Below are 17,567 nucleotides of genomic sequence, written 5' to 3'. Positions count from 1 at the left end.
TTCAGAACATGCATCTACGTACGAAATGGCATTTCTTTCATGCCAATGATGGATTTCTGCTCTGGGGACTTAGTGACCATTAAACTGCAGCAATGTGAGGGAGGTATCACGAGGGAAATTATTTTGGCCTCAGCATACCTTCCTTACGAAGACAGCTCTCCTCCTTCTCCTCCTCCCTTGGAGGTGAGGAGGTTGGTAGAGACTTGACATCGGCAAGGTGGTCAGCTGCTGGTGGGATGCAACACCAATGCCCGCAGCAAGGACACCAACAGTAGAGTTGAGTAGCTTCTTGAATTTCTTTTAGCTAACAACTTAGAGATCCAGAATAGTGGCAATGGGCCTACATTCAGATAGCAGAACAGAAGAAGTAATTGACATAACCTTTCGTTCCATGACGATATGTAGCTGTGCCAAAAAATGGCTTGTGATGTTGGAGCCATCCTCATCAGACCACATGTACATCAACTTCAAGGTTGAAATGGGTATCAGACGGACCATGAAGTATAGGAATCCCAGGAAAACAGACTGGGAGATAAATAGGATGAACCTTGACAGGATTTGAGGGTTGATCCTAAGAAGACTGTTGTGGTGCCAATTACGAAGAGACATATTGAGCACACAAGTTGGAATCCAAAGCTCTTCTATGAAACTGTGCCTATGAAGGGGATAGTGAAATATCTAGGGGTAACCTTGGATGAGAAGCTAACTTGGACCCCTCACATTAAGAGCATCTGCTCCAAGGTAAAAAGTACTCTAGTGAGTACTAGGAGGGCTTGTGGCAAAAACTTGGCCTAAGCCTCAGGGCTACGCACTGGATATACACCGCAGTGTTTAGACCAAAGATTTACTATGGGGTCATAGTGTGGTGGAAGAAGGTAGAACAGCGGGTTGCTTCTAAGGAGCTTGCTAAGGTGCAGAGATTGGCCTGCTTAGCCATAATGGGTGGAATCAGCAGCACACCAACCGCTGTAATGGAAGCCATACTGGATACGCCTCCACTTCAGCTTTGAGTCAAGGTAGAGGCAGCAGCTGGGGTACACAGACTTAAAACTGGCAAAAAATGGGTCTCATTTGGATATCCAGAATCACACACTAACATAGTGAGTGAGGTAAATAAAGGAATGGCTGAAGAAATGCCTGCCGACTATATAATAACTCCCAGCTGCTTCCACAAGCCTTACAACATGATCATTGTATGTAGGGAGCAATGGGGAAAAACAGTTCGACACTGTATTGAGGACATCATTTGGTTCACCGATTGGTGGCATACAGGCCAATGCGTTGCGGCAGGGTTGTACGCAGTTCGGCAAAGACTGGAGAGCATTATGTCTCTAGGGAAACTGGCCTATGTATTCCAAACAAAAATCACTGCAATCAGGGCATGTGTGGATGAGAATATGCTTAGGTACTACAGTCACTGCAGCATCTACAACCATTCAGACAGCCAGACAGCCCTGAAATAATTGGCAGCTCCTGCAACATGATCTAAGATTGTTGCAGATTGCCAAATGGCTCTGGTGGAACTAGGGGGAAGCAATAGGGTGTACCTAGTGTGTGTCCCTGGCCACTCAAGGATCTGTGGCAATGAACAAGCCGATAGATTGGCTAGGGTGGGGGCAACAACCTCATTTATTGGTCCGGAACCTGTCCTGGCAATCACCAAGGCTATGATCTAATTAGAACTATGGAACTGGGTTATGAAACAGCGCTTAGGATGTCGGACCAAGGTCCATAAACAAAAACATGGTATGGTAATGATGCACAAGTCATGTTTTTGAAGAATCTCTGTCATCCTAGGACTGAACAGCAAAGAGATCAAACTCATGACTTGACTGATGACCGATATTGGGAATTTCAAACACCACCTACACACGATGGGTAAAACGGAAGAGAACCCTAAATGAAGAAACAACATCACACCTAATCTTCGAATGCATGGATCTGAAGAGTAAAACATACAGAATATTCAGGACAACTAGACCTGAAGAAATAGTGCCTAACAAAAAACTGGTAGGGGGTTTCCTTGCACTATTTAAGGGCACTGGTTGGCTTTAATAGATATACAGCGAGCGATATCGCACAATGAACCTAGTTTCAGTGCGGGCAATGGCGGGTCAGACCTAAGGTGCTTTAGCTTCCCTGTTAAAATCAGTCGATAAAATCAGTGGTGTTGCATTACCTGGGGCCTGTAATGATAAAGAGCCCGTTTAGGTCATTGTATACAGAAGTGGATGAGAGAGAACGACTAACTTCTACAATCAGTATGCATTGCATACACAAAGAAATTACTGTTGCACTGTACTTATGGGGTCCAAAGGGTGAATTGCGTATTTGCCGGTGAGAAAGAGCACTGGCAAACAGTCTTCGTTAATTTACGTTACTTAAACTGATGTCACTTTGAGCAAGGATTTATGGTCAGCGACTAAATGTAAGGCCAATGAGTCAGATGCAGGTTTTGCATCTGGGAAATACTTTCCTATATTATAGAAGCGAATATTAAATCTGAACTAATATTGCGAAAATTTTGAACTTAGATAGCTTAGAATGAAAATCTTTCTGTTTAATGCAAAGGAAAACAACTGATTTTCTAAAACATTCTCCGTCATACACAACGTGAAACAGGTCAAGTCGACCAAATCATATGGAAGAACTGACAGAGACGTGTATCGGAAGGCAGTAAGATCCGTTGGCTTTTGGTTTGGCAGTATTCGGCAGCCACTTCCAGGCGCAAGTAAATGAAGAAAGGCAGCGCGTTTTCGTTATCAAGTAACGTCTTCATCATTTACTTTAGTCTTAAAGTAATCTACTAGTAATGTCTGATGTTTGATATTAATAAGAAAAGGATTCCGTAGACAGGGAAAAAACCTGTTCTTGGGCAACTACATCTATAATGACCAAAAGGCATTAAATGATCTTCAAGCACATGTGTTCCAGCAGTGGTAAAAAGAAAAAGATTGTAATAATGACAGTAATAATCGTATTATCCGCTAACTTTACACTTCAAAATGGGTTTTCTCGAACTCAGAAATTTTCTGAATGAGTGAAAATTTCAAAACGGCTTCACATCGATGCTAAGATGCCTAGAAGAGTCATTGCAGACTGCTGACATGAGAATAGCATAACCTGCGCGTCAGAAGCTTGCTTCTGCTTAACCATTTAATAGACTAGCATTTTTTCCACTGTGACTACTTTCATAAACTATCAACGTGGATTCTTTACAGACGAATGGAAAAACAAGTAGAAGCCGACCTCGGGGAAGATCAGTTTGGATTCCGTAGAAAAGTTGGAACACGTGAGGCAATACTGACCCTGCGACTTATTTTAGAGGCTAGATTAAGGAAAGGCAAACCTACGTTTCTAGCATCTGTAGAATTAGAGAAAGCTTTTGACAATGTTGACTGGGATACGCTCTTTCAAATTCTGAAGGTGGCAGGGGTAAAATAAAGGGAGCGAAAGGCTATTTACTGTTTGTTCAGAAACCAGATGTCAGTTATAAGAGTCGGGGAGCATGAAAGGGAAGCAGTGGTTGCGAAGGGAGTGAGACAGGGATGTAGTCTCTCCCCGATGTTATTCAATCTGAATATTGAGCAAGTAGTGAAGGAAACAAAAGAAAAATTCGGAGTAGGTATTAAAATCCATGGAGAAGAAACAAAAACTTTGAGGTTCGCCGATGACATTGTAATTCTGTCAGAGACAGCAAAGGACTTGGAAGAGCAGTTGAATGGAATGGACAATGTCTTGAAAGGAGGGTATAAGATGAGCATCAACAAAAGCAAAACGAGGATAATGGAATGTAGTCGGGTGATGCTGAGGGAATTAGGTTAGGAAATGAGACGTTTAAAGTAGAAAATTGGTTTTGCTATTTGGGAACCAAATAACTGATGATGGTCGAAGTAGAGAGGATATAAAATGTAGACTGGCAATGGCAAGGAAAGCGTTTCTGAAGAAGTGAAGTTTGTTAACATCAAGTATAGATTTAAGTGTCAGGAAGTCGTTTCTGAAAGTATTTGTATGGAGTGTAGCCATGTATGGAAGTGAAACGTGGACGATAAATAGTTAGGACAAGAAGAGAATAGAAGCTTTCGAAACGTGGTGATTCAGAAGAATGTTGAAGATTAGATGGGTAGATCTTATAACTAATGAGGAGGTATTGAACGGAATTGGAGAGAAGAGTAAGTCGTGGCACAACTTGACTAGAAGAAGGGATCGGTTGGTAGGGCATATTCTGAGGCATTGAGGGATCACCAATGTAGTATTGGAGGGCAGCGTGAAGGGTAAAAATCGTAGAGGGAGACAAAGAGATGAATATACTAAGCAGATTCAGAAGGATTTAGGTTGCAGTAGGTACTATGAGATGAAGAGGCTTGCACAGGACAGAGTAGCATGGAGAGCTGCATCAAACCAGTCTCAGGACTGAAGACCACAACAACTACAAGCACTTCATCTGTTGCAGAACACCCCTGGGACTGGGAAATGTGGCCACAATGGTCTGGTGGAACGAACTAACACAGGTGAAATGCGTGAGTTCGGGCATTTACTTTTAAGAGCCACAAAGAGAATTACTTTACTTTGGTTACCTCAAGAGAAAGACGTTATAACCTAGAATCCTCATTAAACATCACGTTCCTTCATCACCAACTGAGAAGAGCCGGTTTAAGTTGGGAAATGACATAGGAGAAAGTCATGGTAAACAGAAATACTGCCACCAGTAAACTGACTTACATTAGAAAATTTTATTATATTTGATGAACCGATAGCCATTTAAAGGAACAGTGCTCTCATTTTACATGTACTTGATTGAACTAGAAACGTTGAAAAATTTCGTGGTGGGCTGTGATTCCAATTCGTATGTCCTCTTCCGAGGATCTGAATCTTTCGGAACAGTGTAGTTCAATCAAATCGTTTCTTCTCCCAAGACTGCTATCTTCTCTAAGTGTCCTCCAAAGGTAAGTATGTGGGACCGAATCCTGATCCAGTACAAATATATTAATATATTCATTATTTCATTTCAAGCCCTATCACGTGCACACCGGCCTGTTATTGAAAACTAATGTCTGGTCATGTGTCGCCAACAATCACAATAAGTGTCATTATTTATGGTAAAACACGCAGTAATGGCGAGCTTTTTGTAGGTGGCTCACAACAAGTGAGATTATGTGAAGGATGATGTAGAGTAACTAATTCGTTTAGTGCTGATAACTACCCTTGAAAGCAGGTAAAGAATGCAGTATTCGATTGATCCCAACTCCCCTCCACGGGCAGCTGAGGGGCGACTATCTGCGTAAAAGACAGTCTTGGTTGAGGCACTGGGAGGATTCCTTTGAGGAAAGATTGGAACCTAAGCCAGCTCTAGCTTTCAGAGAAGGTAGACCGTTAGTACAACCGTTTGTCTCAGCAGACGTGCTAAGCAGGACTGTTAGTTTAAAACACTTGTAACCAATTTTGTGACTGGAGGGCACGTTCTTTCTTGTGTATACCTACGTGAAAGTCTATCAATTCATCAGCTCCATAATCCTGTCACGGACTGGGAGATGTTTTCTGTCTTCCTCCCCACACCTTGAAATTATTGATTAATGACAATAAAATCAGCAGGAGTACAAGTGTGTTTAACTTATGTACAAAGCCATTACTGCACATAACTTGCAGCGTCCGCTGCGATTTGCCAGCGATTTTCCTACACTTGTACAAACAGGCAAGTTACAGGTTCGTTAAAATAGATCACACTTATTGCTAGCAGAATGAAGCATAAATACTTTTGCACAGGCGACTGAGAAGAAAACGCCTGCTGCTAGATAACACTTGCATCCAAATGGATGTTTCCATTGTAGTTCCGAGTGCAGAGGTCAAGCCAGACTCAACTCATGCTGCAATCATTCTGTATGAGACTGGTAAGAATGAGCTTTCAATTGAATCACCAATCTGATTGTAGTTAACTTCCAAGAGGGCCTAACTGCACAATTTTAACATTCTAAGCCATACAGTTGATTGTGTCACGTACTTGATGATGCTACTGATGTACGTTCTTATTTGTCCGGTTTCTTTCTTTTAACCACATTCCATTCTTGCAGTATCCACAACTTATTCTCGTAATTATACATTTACTGTGCTCACTCACCTGACACAAATTTAGATTTCATGAATACAATCCTTCGTTCTTTCATTACATGTTCACTTGCTTATCTCAGTGAAACATACGTTAATGCATCATGATAATGAACTTTGAGTCTTAGAGTGACTGCTCTGTCCTTTACGGACGAAAATTCCCCTCTCAGTAATATTGTATGCATCTGTAGTGTGGTACTTATAGAAGCACATGAGTATTATTTATTTACTTTCTTGAATAAATGAAATTTATTTCTATTTGGAAAAAGTATAACATGAAATATGTTATCTGGCTTTAAAATGTATAGTTATAGAAATTATACCAGTTTAAATGTAGAGGAATAGAGTGAAAAATGACCATCTTTGTCAAATTAATATTCGTGGTTTTAATGACGTTCTTCGCTTGTCACTTTCCTCTTAACTATTGGTGGAAATAATTGTCTATTTTACACCAGTAATGAGCATTTTTTACTATTTGTTAACGTTAATCTGTCTGCTACAATATTAACAATCTAACAGAATGAGATTTTCACTCTGCAGCGGAGTGTGCGCTGATATGAAACTTCCTGGCAGATTAAAACTGTGTGCCGGACCGAGACTGAACTCAGGACCTTTGCCTTACGCGGTGAAGTGCTCTACCAACTGAGATACTCAAGCATGACTCACGACCCCTCCTCACAGCTTTACTTCTACCAGTATCTCGTCTCCTACCTTCGAAACTGAAGCAAAGGTCCCGAGTTCGTGTGTCGGTACGGCACACAGTTTTAATTTGCCAGGAAGTTTCAACAATTTAACAAGTGGAAAAGTTGGTGAGTGTTGTATAAATCTCAGGACACACAGTAAGGTTTTCCTATTTTTCTGGGGTATTATCTAATCCACAATCCAGTTACATTATTTTATCCGTATTTTCAGGAAATAAGGACATTTATCTAGAATAATTTTATTCATTTTCTCTGACAAGCAAGGGTTGGTTTGTGAGAGTATATATTTCGTTTATTACTCAAAAGTATTTATTAAAGTTACGCAACAATAGAAAGGAAATCTATGTCATGTACACATATAACATTAAAGCTGTCATCAACATGAAAAGTGGTTCGAACTCTACAATAATTTTCTAGCCATGGTCCCGTTGCTTTCTGCGACTTCTCAACTCATTTATCCAGCCTGTTGTGAGCGGCCCTGCAGTTTAACAGGGAATACGAGTCATAATTCGACTTCGCATAACTAACATTAACAAATCATTGTCGAACGTGAAAGAACAGTTACGTGTAAAAAAAAGTCCTTGGACCAATGGCGGATTGGTACTTGGACCATCGCGATTTGTAATCTGACACCTATTGTAGCGCCGAGAAATTGGAAAACATAATATTTACACTTTTATTAGTTATTGAAACAGACCGTCGCACGTTAATAAAGTTAAAAAGTCATGAATTTTTTAAAATGAAATATTGAAGGTATTTTATGATGAGATTGAAGCACTGCACTGCAGGCAGCTGGTAGTAGAATGTCTGCTTTGAAAGGATCAGTTGCATATAGGACGATAAGCTAAGGGTCGCAATGGTGAGGGAGCAGTAGAATTTGGGCTTGACAAGCCGTAACATTTTGCTATACACAACTGTGGTAGGCACGTAGGGTTTTCTGTTCTTATCCAATTACAGTTACGATTTGCATCAGCTGTGCAGGCAACTACTGTTTTTAATAATTTCTTAGTCTGAAATGTTCAAAATTCATCGTTAGGTGATGAAGCAGTAATACTACTGAGGTTGACTGAATGCGACTAATGATCTACTATTCACATTTTAGATGTTCTCTAGAAAGGTGCCTTACATTAAGTTACTTCCACCATTCCTTACGTAACTGAATTTGTTTTGGGGTTAATAATCTCTACACAGAGTCTTTCAGATGAAAACACACTCCTTTTTTTCTTTGGCTATTCAAGATTACTTCGTTATATTTTCCCGGCGTCTCATTGCAGTTGGAATGCTCTACACATCTATGTACATATTGTCTACATTTAGCTGTTGCATTAAATTTGCTGCAGCAGTCGACTTGCACTATTTCACATATCCCCGTTAAACGCTTATGAATGCTGTAGCACTGGTGTTGCGTTACATAAACTGGAAAGGACGGCAAAATTAGCCTAACTGCGTGTCGACACCTCTCTTATCTTATTCTTCTCCCCTTGCCAGGCGCCGATGGAAGGTCGTACTGGCAGTTGGCTCCCCTTGTTCGTAGTAGATAGTCAAATGAGTTACTAAAAATATCGGAAAACTGTCACAACACGACCCACCATTTGAAATGACTAATCTTTCTTAAAAGTATATTTCTTACATCTATCAGTTTCTAGCGGTTGCTATTGATGTTTGTATTGGTTGGTATTGGTCGGCCAATACACAGACAGTTAATCCTGGTTGTGGAATTACGCTGGAATTGTCGCCCGATGATGTCCTATCCTGCTCTACTGGAGACATATCTGGTAATCGAGCAGGCCAAAGCAACGTGTCGACATTTTGTAGAGCACTTTGGGTTACAACAGCGGTATGTTGGAAAGCGTTATCGTGTTGGATAACACGGGCCGGAATGCTGTTCATGACTGTCGTAAAGTATTGCAGACAAGGTTCATGGGATGACTACAAGAGTGTTCGTGCTCTCATACGAAATGGCTCCCCTGACAGCAATATCGCAGAAGTAACATACAGCTTTTCGTACCCGTACTACACTGTCTCATTCTTACTCGTTGTAGAGCTGATAAATGTCTCTTCACTAACATCAACTCACCTCGTTCAATCTCAAAAGTAATTATCGCTCACGAAATTTTCAGTGTGTATTTAAAACAAACATGATTTGCATTCTGATAGTGGCGCTACTGGGTTGTTCCAGCTTTTTCCGTCAGTGTGTGCGAAATAAAAGTACTTACTGCGCAAGTGATCTGTCTCAGTGACAAATCTTCTATTTTCATGACGGAGAGATTCAGCGAAAGATACAGGTATTTAATACACCAGAAAATGTGTTTGTATTATTACACAAACGGACACAGAAAAATGGTGACTGCTCGCTGCACTGAGAGAATTAATTTTTGAGCGTGCGAAAACATTTATACTTACTACGAGAATTCGGGATAGAGGACACGAGCGTGCGACGACGTTTCGAAGTTATGCTATAATCTGAAAAGCTGCAACATATATTTAACTTATTCAGAGTTTTGTTTCAGTTATCGTTTAACCATTTCTGTCGTCGTTCCTATAAAATTTTGTGCTCTGTTGCCTCTACGTTGGTCACAGGGTATGCTAACAACAATGATATGTCACCTAAACCGTCGAGGACCGTTGCCTAGCAATTAATTCCGTATTCTCTCGAGTACTAGAAGCGCCTATCCGAATTCGCTGTTTGAGTTATTGAATAAAAGAAGCTTCAGCTTTGATTCAAGTGTTGTAGAGTGAATTTTGTGTTTCGAGAACAACAACCAAACATTTTAAAGTTCTTGGGGATCTTTAGAAGCTTTGAGAGAAGCGAACACCCAGCTTCAGAAACGAGGTGCATTGTACCTGCAAGGGGTATGAGCTATTCACGTATCTGTCAATTATTTATTCACCTTTCGGAATCATCTGTATTTAGAATATCGTAGAAGCTTTTTATTGTCTGTGTACTTAGTGGAAAATTACTAGCAGGTTGAAGCATGTGGTAGAGTGTAATGTGATTACGGAACCCGATGTTACTAACTGTATATCACGTGCATACCATTTTGTTTCAATTTTTCATGGAGATTCAAATACTGAGTGCTTGGTTTTTTAAGACTGATTTCTGTACTTCCTATATGGCGTAGTTACTGCGCTTTCATTTTATGTTCTCAAACTATTTTCTTAGTTCCTCAATGGCAACCGTGTCAAGCACATTGGCCTTTTCCACCCGTTTGCTTTGACCCAAGATATCCCATGTGACGTCATTACTTTATGTTGAATTGGATGTAAGCGGACTGTTATTAAAAGTTAGCCTATGGTTGTGTTACTTACCACTGTAATATGTGAGGTCTGTAAACTATGCTGTTATTCCAGATACGTCACGAAATACGAGGGTTTGGTTTGGGTGGAACCTGAGACCACAGATTAAACTGCCGTGGAGGAACCAGTAGCGATTATATTTTTGTTCTGTTTTCTGACAAATATTTGTCTGTTTCTTTGTGCATATCGCACGATCACCCAGGAGAAGAGTCGTCAAGGCCCTCAGAGCACGAAATACATTTTTTATGAGTCATGGGTCAGAGCAGACGGATACAGTTGTAGCATGCTCCATTCTTTCAGTTGCTGAGATTCACAACGACAACGATGTTAGCGATCTTTCTGGTTTGTCGATTACACATACATAGTGTCTGTAGTCATAACAGGGTCATGATTCTGGAACTTTTTTCCATCTGTGAAAACGAACACATTTTGGAACCTGATGCCAACTGTTTTTTGTCATACTGAGCTGACCTTCCACCGTAGCAAAGGAGTAGATCTCTCTTATTGGTTAAAGAAATTGAATTAAGAGCTTGGAGTATGTGAATTTATTAGTATTTCTTGCGTTTTCAACCTTTAGACACTGCTGTATATCTTCCAATAGCAAGTAATTATAATTTCTGCTGATATATATTTAAATTACTAAAAATTTTACTGCAGTACTTGTTTACCTATTGATATCGACGTTCCTATAAAATAATTTGCTATGTATTTGCTGGGATTGCTATTCGTGGGGTTGCTATTTAATGTTGATCGCCGGGTATGCTAACAACAATGCTATGTCACCCAAACCGTCGAGGATCGTTGCCTAGCAACTACGTCCGCATTCTCTCGAGTACTAGAAATACCTATACGAAGTCGTTCTGTGTGTTATTCAGTAAAAGAAGCTTAAGTTTTGATTCATGTGTGGTAGAGTCACAGTTTGTGTTTCAAGAACAACTAAGGAAACATTTTAAAGTTCTTGCGGAGCTTTAGAAGCTTTGAAGTAAGCTAACGTCCAGTTTCAGAGGCGAACTGCATTCTATCCGCAAGAGGTATGAGCCATTCACTTAAATGTAACCTATTTATTTTCCACACAGAGCCATTTGCACTTACAATATCGTACAAGCATTTAAATGACTGCGAATTTAGTAGAGAAGTAATGGCAAGTTGAAGTTTTACGACGGACCGTGTTATGATTTAGGAACAAGTAAGTAGAACAATGTAACATGTGAAAGATCACTTTGTCTTAATTTTTCATACAGGTTGATAAGTTAACTGCCTGACTTGTAGAGACGAAACACTTTACTGGGTTTCTGACGAAGTTCACTTACGTTTGTCATACCTTCACAGACGAAGCAGACGCTTTGGAAACTGATGGCAGCTGTGTAGAGTAACATTTGGTCGAGCTCTCGAGTTTTCGTCTCATGTTGCTTAAGTGTCTTCTGTTTACTTACCTTCTAGAATCAGATCCAGTTTCAATATCGTATAAGCTTATAAATGACTGGATGTGTAGTGGTGAAGTACTGGAACACTGAAACGTTACGACGTAGTGTGATGTGATTTGGTGCTATGTATAATGGAATAAAAAAGTTCCATTCTCATTCCAGTACATTGTTTCAATAGGTCATGCAGCTACAAAGGTTACGAGAGAGTGTGACTTATAGGGACAGATTTCTTTAATGCGGTTTCCACAATTTTAGTTGCTGGAATTGTCTATTCATTAATTTATTATTTAATTTCACAACTAGATCGGCGCCACCTATCTGTCACCAAATCTGTTATATTCTACCTTCTGTGAAAAAGAAAGCAATGCGTGCAGTCATAATGAGTTGACATGTTACCATATCAAAAGAATTTTCTCTTTCTGTTATTTAAAGAAATTAAATTAATACCTTTGAACATCGTTAAATGTTAATTCCGTTGTGAATTTATAAGGTGTACTGGCGTTTTCTTAATTCAAATGCTGCTGGTTAAACGTCAATCGCTGGCCGGAGTAGCCGAGCGGTTGTAGGCGCAACAGTCTGGAACCGCGCAACCGCTACGGTCGCAGGTTCGAATCCTGCCTCGGGCATGGATGTGTGTGTGATGTCCTTAGGTTAGTTAGGTTTAAGTAGTTCTAAGTTCTAGGGGACTGATGACCTCAGAAGTTAAGTCCAATAGTGCTCAGAGCCATTTGAACCATTTTTTAAATTTCAATCGTAAATATGGTTCTTACGTCGTACGTGTTGTTGAATAGTTCACATGGCGCTGAAGAGTGATTCTATGTTTAGTGTTTAACTTGATGACTCTGCCAAAAAGAAGGAAAGGCGCTACCTGGTGAGAATACACTGGCTCAGAGAACGGGTATTTTTAAAAATCGTAATCCTTCTCAAACATTTCGGAGAGATTTGGGGTTTAAACTACCACACTGTTGCATAGATTATTTACTAGTAACTTCATATCACCAAAAAGATGTTCCCTTAAGTACTCACTAATTTAATTACCGATGCTGCCTCACGGTGCCATTTTAAACGAACGGATGGTAGTAACCAATTCGCGGCCTAATGTCTGTCCAAATGCGAATTTTAAATAACTATTCTTGTTGTATATGTGAAACTAAGAGTAGCGATGCACTGTCTTTCTAATAGTACTGTCTGTCAGTCTAATAGTGATAGACTCAAATAACTGCTATCGAAACAAAATTATTCATTGCAGTATAAATATACCTCGTAATGAACACACCTTTGGCTGTCATCGAAGAACTAGTGTTATTTTAATTCATCCGTTAGGAATTAGTAAAAGGGAATTAAAATAATGAATTCCTCACCAGTAATAAGTGGATAATATTTTCAAGTAAATCAATGATATTTAATCGATCTCGATGTTACAGATACGTAGTTACAATGACAGCTCTTATTATTACATAAGCTAAATTTAAAGGCATGCCATCAAGGTCTCAAGTTTTTCCTTGCTATACGATTGTGAGGCATCAAAATAAGATTTACTCGTGAACACTGTGAACACTGTACGGTCGTATCTAATGTGCTGCCCGTTATCGTTGCAGCAATGTTCCGAAGCATCAAGGCGTTTTTCTCCCGGTGTATGGGAGGGGAGAAGGCGAAGGCCTGCGACTGGACAAGGCCTTGGTCGCTGCTCGAGGTAGCTTTGAGGTGAGCCACGTCACGTTGTATTACTGATACCATAATAAGCAAAGCACTAAAGTTTTAGAGCTACTTCATTGTCGACGGGGTGGTCATAAGGTATTACAGACTGTCACGATTTACTGTAAATGATTCTGCGGTTCACTATAAAATTCCCATGTGACGATTCACTATGAATAATACATCTAAGACAGGAAACTGTACTAGAGTATTGACTATGACGATACTGTGATGGTTTCCGTGCAAGAAATTAGTACGTTTATGGGAAGAGTGAGGTTCAATGTGCTAAAACAGTAAAAATTCAACAAAAAAGAATTAAAATGTAAGAAATGTCTAAAAACGTTTCTTACACACGCACAGACACGCAAGCACGCGGGACTAAACACACACACACACACACACACACACACACACACACGCACACACCACACACACACACACACACACACATATATATATATATATTTTCAAAAATTATATCTAATACAATTTCGATACCTGATGACAAAAGTGATTGCGTTTCACTAGTTTAGTAGAATGATCTAAAGTACCAACTAAGAAACTTATTACGTCAGAACGAGCCTCTGAAGCCCCAACGGCGCTGACCGACCGCCATGTCAGACTCAACAGGTAGGCTTCCCTGGCTGCAGATATGGAGGGATCACTGTCAGTTTTCGTGACCGTATATAAAATGCAGCCACAGATAAACGTCACTGGCGAATGGGTGGTTTTCTTCACCACTATAGGGAAATTGAATTTGCTGGTTACTCAATAACACACCAAAGCCTTCAACCTGGTGTAAAAAGTTATAATAATTTTTTAAATTTATCATAACTTGACCTCAAGTGAAATATATGGCTGGTCTCCACTTATAGTCACTTCTGTCTTCTGATCAAATGATAACGTGCATAGAAAATATGTCGTATAAGAATATTTACTCCACTGCAATTACAGGTTTAACTGTCTTCTCACCAGATTATGAAGACATTAGTTAGAAATACAACCTATTAAGACTGAGTCAGTGTAACTTCAATGTGTGAAAGTGATATATATAAGGCCTCCTTAGCTACACGATATTCTTGCTCTTTTCCCCACATCCCACAGGTTCCTGCTTCTCTCTTCCATGTTACTAGCTTATTATATCCCCACTTCTGGCATTAGATAAGACGATGTCAATAGTCTAAACGAAAGCCGGTTAAATGGTTGCAACAACTCTACTAACGACCATTAAAACTAGCACCTAGCAACCGGGAAGTTGTGTCTGGCATTAGTCAAGAATGCCAGGACCACGATGCTGATACGGAGGTGCTTAAGAATGGAAAAGACCCTAATAAATTGTAGAGAATTATGCTGAAATTTTTTGTAGGAGCTGAGCTTCACATAATATGTGTCCAATACAAGTGAGTGGCTGAAGACAACATTGCAAACCATCTGTTTACTCTACGAGTTACCTGATAACTGGGATTAATAACTGATGACCAGAGGAAATGTATTCCTGAATTTCAGATTTAGAAGCCTAATGTTTTTTTTCGGAGGAGTCACAGAATAGAGAAACGGGAACTGTCAGTAAAAATTGTCACAGTCCCACTTAATTCCTTTACAGAGAAAGAACACACCGGAACAGAGAATAAAAAGGTCAATGGCGATCCTGTACCTTGAATAATTCCTCTATAGCCCTCTGTCTTTCCAGCTTAATAGTTCGTCCATAGCATAACGGTAGCTATTAAGACACACAATGTATACTCACTATCGCTATCTACAGGCCAATACAAACTTAATAGGAGCTGCACTTCGTAACACCTGTAAGTATTAAGAACTATCGGTATAGTTGAATTATGAAACTATTCTGTGTGATAAAACTAATATGTTCTTTCCCAACAGGAGCGTCAGTTTACACTTGACGTGTTCTATCTCGAGCTGCTTCAGAAACGGCTGCAGGAAGAAGAAGAAATCCGTGTTGCTCCGGTGAGTGTGAATTGGTTCAGCATAGGGAATAATGGCAGCAGGTTTCAACGTGTACCATTCGTTTTATGTTCAGATCAATACTCTCTTACGAAGATGACACTAGTTAGTACCCTGCTTTCGGTATTTTGCCGAGTAGTTACTATTTGTGCAAAATACTTCGGTGACCGTGACTGAAATGCAGCGTGCTTTGCCGTCAATTGCACTCTATCCATGGACTCCATCTAGTCAGGGAATGTCATACGACCTAAGTGACACGACTCGGTCAGTCGTTGAAATATTCTGCCTACAACAGGAACAACAACTTGGCATAACTCCCAGAAGTACGTCAGTAAGCAATCGCGGAAAAACAAAAAACTTTTACATCATAGGACAAAAAACTTTTACATCATAGGACATTAGTATTTGTTTAGTATTATTAGTTGGTCAGACATGGACTGAGCAGTGATAATGTTTGAACATTAAAATCGATAATTGCATAAATATTATCAATAAATGTAGCTGGCAAAATTGTTGATAAATGTAGCACTTTGGAAAAAGAGGCTGTGTTAGAATCTAGCACATGTTCTGTATTACTCCACATGATGAATATCAGAAAAGTAATAAGTTCTTTTCCAACAGGAGCGTCAGTTTACGCTTGCCGAGTTTTTTGAGAAGTTACTGCAGAGACGTCTGCAGTGAGAAGAAGAAAGCCCCACTGCTACGATGAGTGAAACTTCGACCTGCAGATTTTAGTTGCTAACCGTATTTCTGGTTTCATAACCACACCGTAAATTCCCTTCAGAACGGCAACCTGCGTTTGCGTTATTTTTAGGACTCTACAATTGTACGTTTTTAATATCACTGAAATGCTGTCAGCTTAGGTACAGAGGCAAGCCTACAAAATGCAAAATCCTATTGTCTAACCGAAAATCCTGTTGTACTGAGCTGTAGGTGGTTATCACGATGCTTGCAATACTATTCTTCTATAACGGTTTAGAATTGTGAGCGGATACGCAGCCTTTTTCGACAACCTATTATTTCGCGGTAGTATTGCTACGTTCTCCGTAATCTTAAGAATGAACGGTACTATACGCTTTCCTACCCTTTCACAGTATGGAGGGAATTTCAGAAAACATTCTTATCTCCCACCGTCCATGAAAGAGTTATCACGTTTTCAGTATATTATCACGTTGATCAACGTATGCTGGTCTTTTGGTTCTGTTCTATTACACTGCATCAAGATTTACTTTTCTGTCATATAATTATCCATGACGCCCTCGGAATTTCAGTTCAGCATTCTCAGTTCTCTTGGTCGCTTAGGGGAGACAGAAACACCCCTTTACTATACCTGTGTCTGGGATGCAAAACAATTTATAAAAAATATTGTCATTGCACTCTTTTACTACAATTGAGCCAAAATTTATAAACTAGTAACTCCATTTCGTGTCTATTTTACAGTCTCAACAATATCGATATAGAAATCGACTCTATATTAGCCTTGGGTCCAACAATAACTTTGCAGTTTTCCTCACATCTATGAAACAACCTTGCTGTGATCAGGTTTTTAATTCGGAAATTTAAATTTCTCATCAGGTCACTCCAGTGGCCTCCCCGCAATCCCACGGAGGCTCAACACTCCACACCATGCAAAACTTCATAGCCACTAAATCTTACGCTACCTGCAGGGGGCGCCGTCGTGAAATCGGCGCGTGGAGAAGGCCGTCTGGTTGCTAAACTGCTCGACCACGATACCGTGGTAAATACCACCCGAAAACAAAGTTGCCGATTAAATAAAACTTTGGCTTAATCGGATAATATAGTCTCGTTATTTATTTAATTCTAGTGGGGTAGCATTACGGTAACACACGGGCCTCGGATTTGTATTGACAGTGGTACTAGTCAATAATTCGTCCATCAACATCTATGGTTTCGGTGGTTTCTTTAAGTAGATTAACGAAACCGCAAGGATGCTTCCCTCATAATTCGATTCGTACGATTTCTCCACAATACGAATTCCGTTTGTTATTACTTCTTCTTGGATGGACGTTAGGTCGGAATAATTCCTACATCTTTTCTTTATTGAGTAAGAGATTCAATTGAGCAATATAGTTTTTAAAAAAGCTATAGTAATAATCTATCGTAACATTGGTGCACCAATACAAGCATTTAGAACCCACATAACTTGCCACTCAAAATTTGCTAAGTAAGTTCATCAGCAAATTCATTCAAACTAATAACACTTAAAAGAGTAACGTCACTAAAAGATCTTTGCATCTATGGATAACAAGACAGTGCCTGTCATCCCGACGGCTACATATTAACTCAGTGAACCACATGTAATATAACCCCGAACTATGTAGAAACTACACCATAATCAGCATTTGACGTCGTCTGTATACATTGT

Source organism: Schistocerca gregaria, chromosome 5 (genome assembly GCF_023897955.1).
Source record: "Schistocerca gregaria isolate iqSchGreg1 chromosome 5, iqSchGreg1.2, whole genome shotgun sequence".
In the NCBI taxonomy this organism is placed as follows: Eukaryota; Metazoa; Arthropoda; class Insecta; order Orthoptera; family Acrididae; genus Schistocerca; species Schistocerca gregaria.
Note: the sequence above shows the minus strand (reverse complement) of the source record.